Here is a 4,227-nt window from a genome sequence, read left to right as displayed (position 1 = left end):
CTCGGCGGGGGGGGGGGGGGGGGGGCTCTATTATACCCGCTATATCAGTTGAGAAATATATTGAACTGATCAGGCCCCAATACTCTCGCTCTGACAAACATTAAAATAATTATATGCAGAATATCGGTATGTCTCCCTCTTGCCGAAAATGTCAGCACCATATATATTTTGCAAGTAATGTAATGGGTATAGTAACACACACACGCACACACAAACACACTTTTTTTTGGGGGGGGGCGCCGGAAATATGCCCCCCCCCCATTTCCAAAAAATTAAAAAGTATTTTATGTTTGTGTCTTTCCCCCTCAGATGTGTTGTATGTTTTATTTAAAACAAAATTTTATATAAAAAAATTTAGTTTGTAGATATTTTGATGGGGTATTTATGTTTCCATAGTGTTATCTAAAGGGTTGTTCGTCCGAGTCTGGTTTCCCTCACCTTGCTCGAAGTTCCTTCCCTTGAAATATTTTGTGACCTTTGCTATATGTCGCCTAGGTCTCAGTGTTTGCTATATGTAATGGTGCTATATTGTATGTATGCTATATTTTCTTTATGTTTGAGACAGCAAGTATAGATCAACTATCTTTCCCAGTTGTATTTCTTCCTTTATGATGTTATATTGTATCTTTTAATTTGTTTTATGGTTTTCTAATTTTGACGATGGAATGGTGTACTATTTAGATTTTGTTTAAAAAAAAAATAATTTCTCATTTTATTATTCGAGTGATAATATGATCGTTCCTCATAATAGGTTTTAAAGATGTTGATAGGTAGGTTACGCTCGATCCAAGGTTCACGCTTCTTTATTCTTTATGTGTTTCTCCTGGGTCGCATTAGGCTTCCTTCATTTAGTTTATCTGATTATGCTTTATTGAAAGATCCAAACGTATGTATGAGACCACATTATTGTGCAGTGGTCAACCATGCAGTGCGGGAGCTGTATGGATTTTAAGATATAGAAGTTAGTAGGGTTTTAAACTAAGTGTTATACAGTATGTATTTGTGTCTCTGTTTTGTCTGTTTATGTTCTACATGGCGTGTTTTCAAAGACTTTTGATGGGCCTGTCCACTTCGCTTAGCGCCATGTGACTTAGCCCCATGATGTCATCGCTATTTACTTCCCCCTTATATTTTCCCTGTATCCCTTACTATATATGTCTTTAGAATTTTTTTTTCATAGAAAGAAAAAAAAAAATAAATTACAAAATTCTTTTATTGTTTTCTTTCTTCCTTTCTTCCCTTTTCTCTTTTAAAAAAAAAGTTATATGGGTTTCTTTGAAATATTTGAAATATAATTTGAAATTTTCTTTAAAATATGGCTGTTGTGGGGTGCGAGGAGGGGGTATGGGTATGGCATCAGCTCGCAATTGCGCTACGCGACCCTTCGGTCTGTCATACCTATTCCTCTCTCCCCCAATTCCAACATAAATTGCGTTATATCAGCCTGACGGTAAGTATCTGTTCGTCGTAAGACGTACTGAGTTCGTATTGTGGTTAATATTCTTATTTTTACGGCGTATCCTATTTAAAAACCTTTATCACCTGTTCACAGGATATCATCGTAGTTACTATATAGTCTATACATTTTTAGAACGATTTTGTTTTCGTAGTCTACATCTATGAATAAAATGTTATTTTTGTTATACTTATATTTTTTTTGCAAATTTCCATTATTAACTTTATCCTATTATGTTTAGTTTTTTTACATTGGGCAATCGTATGTAGTTTGGTGAAGTTCGCTGTTTTACATAAAGGGCATTTCGGCATTATCCTGAGCATACGACGTTTGATTGCTTCTTCGTCTGTTAGCCAGGTGTTGTGCAGGTATTTAAAAAATTATACTTTGTGTTTGACAGATCTTATTTTCACCAATTTTTCCAAGTGTTTGTCCAATTTACCCCCCAGTTGTCCTGCTCTAATCTACATTTTATATTTTTGGTTACCTCCTCTCTAATCCAAGCGTCACTTTTACTTATTTCTATTTTCCATAAATCTGTTTTGTCTCTATATTTTAAAATTAGTTCTCTTATATATTTAAATTTGCGTGGCACTTCAATTTTTTATATTAATTTGTTATTTTTGTATATCTCTGGTCGGTTTCTCAAGGTGAAGCCGAACCAGTAGATGTACAGTGCTTCCCACGCTGTAGCCGGGTCTGATTGCAATTTTTTAATCTATTGATTATGTTAGTTAATTATAGTAGTAGGGGGCTCGGCAACCCCAAGCCCCCTTTACTTTTGGCCCTATATAATGTCTCTTTTTTTACATAATGCATTTTATGATTCCATATATAATCTATTATTTCCTTGTCTGTTTTGTTTAAAATAGTATTATCCGTATATATGGATTTAATTATGTAGTTAATATTTGAGTATAAATAAGTCTTGGCCACTTGGGCCCGCTCCATGATACGTAATGGCGCCATGGCCAGATTTTCATATTTTCTCTTATTTTGTTGATAATATGTTCATAGTTTTCTACAGCTTCTTTTCTTTTTTACCAAAGTAAACCCTTAGAGCCTTTACCGTGTCTCTCAGTAGGTGTGTGTGTGTGTGTTGGGGGGGGGGCAATCCAGGGTGGTTGCCCCTCCAGTTAACTATTTTTAAGATTTCGTGCTTGTTGTGGTTTATTCTGGAACCCGACGCTTTACCAAATTTTTCAGATTCTTCTACTAGATGCATATAGCATTTCCCCTCTCTTATAAAGTTGGTGCAATCATATGCATGTTAGAGCATTTTTTATTCTTTTTTAGGTTTGGTATTTGTATGCCTTGCATTCAGGGGCGGATTAAGGCTCACTGGTGCCCTAAGCACTGACAAATCTTGGTGACCCCCTCCTTTCAACGTACACCTGGGAAGATAACCCTAGGGTGTACCATGATCAAGAAACAGAACATTATGATCAATTGGCACTAGTTTTATCAATTTGTTTTTACAAATCTTCATTCGCTTTTTTTTTTCTTTTCACCCTTTTCTCAACTTTGTGGTGCCTCCTTTGGCCCTGGTGCCCTAAGCAAGTGCTTAGTCTGCCTAATGGTTAATACGCCCCTGCTTGTATTTCTGGGTTGTTTCTTATCGTGTGACTTAGGATTTCTATTGCCATTACGTATTGTAGCATTGATAGTGGACATCCTTGTCTCACTGATCGTTTTATTTCAAATTATTTCGTGCATTTCTCGTTTAATTGTACACATGAAATTATCCCAGTTTGTAGGATTTTGGTCCATTTCAGAAACTGGGTCTGAAACCAAATTTTTTAAAAACATTCTTTATATAGTTTTGTTCAAATCGGTCGAAAGCTTTCTCCTGGTCGAAGAGTACCATAACACTCATCATACATGTTTCATTTATGTAGTTAATTATAGTTTTAATGTTTAAAATTTTGTTTTGTATATCCCTCCCCCACAAGTTTGATTTACAATAATTATTTTGTTTATCCTACCCGTTACTCTATTTGTTAAAATACTACTTAAAATCTTATAGTCCGTGTTTAAAAGTGATATGGGCCTCCAGTTTTTAATCTCGTCTCTATCCCCTTTCCCTTTGTATATAAGTGTGATAACTCCCTCCCTCATAGATTTAGTCATTTTATTTTTACTTAAAAATATATTGTTATACAAAGCGTTTAAGATCGGGGTCAGTTCACCGTGGAACTTTTGATAGAATTCCACGGTGAGTCCATCGTTCCCTGGCGATTGTTGTGAGTGTAGATATACTTTTTGTGATTTCTTGATCTGAGATGACGTCATCACATTGGTCTCTATGTTCTGTTGATGTCATCTCACAGTCGACATTTTTTAAGTAGCTGTCGATTGTGCTGAAGTATATGTTCTGTGTGGTGTATAGTTCTTTATAATATTGGGAAATATTATTTAGGATATCTTCTTTTACAGTATGGGTTACATTGTTTATTTTGATTTTGTTTAAAATTGTATCACCCCCTTTTCTAAATTCTTCTCGTTTATATAAGTTTTTTGCCTTGTTGTAGATCTCTATAAATTTTCCCGCCCTTATTATTCCCCCCTGATTTTCGTCTTCTTCAACGATTATAATTTTGTCTGTCAATCGTTTTTTTTCTCCATCGTCGTTTGTTGTTTTGCTTAGTTCAAATTTGAGTTCGTGTTTGTCTTTTTTCTGTTTTTCCGCCCTCTATTTGAGTACTGAATATATATTCTTTTCATTATGTTTTTCAAAAACATCCCAATCAATTATTATATTAATATTTTCT

This window comes from Sinohyriopsis cumingii, chromosome 6 (assembly GCF_028554795.1).
Source record: "Sinohyriopsis cumingii isolate HCF-2022 chromosome 6, ASM2855479v2, whole genome shotgun sequence".
Lineage (NCBI taxonomy): Eukaryota > Metazoa > Mollusca > Bivalvia > Unionida > Unionidae > Sinohyriopsis > Sinohyriopsis cumingii.
This window is presented reverse-complemented; position numbering follows the sequence as displayed.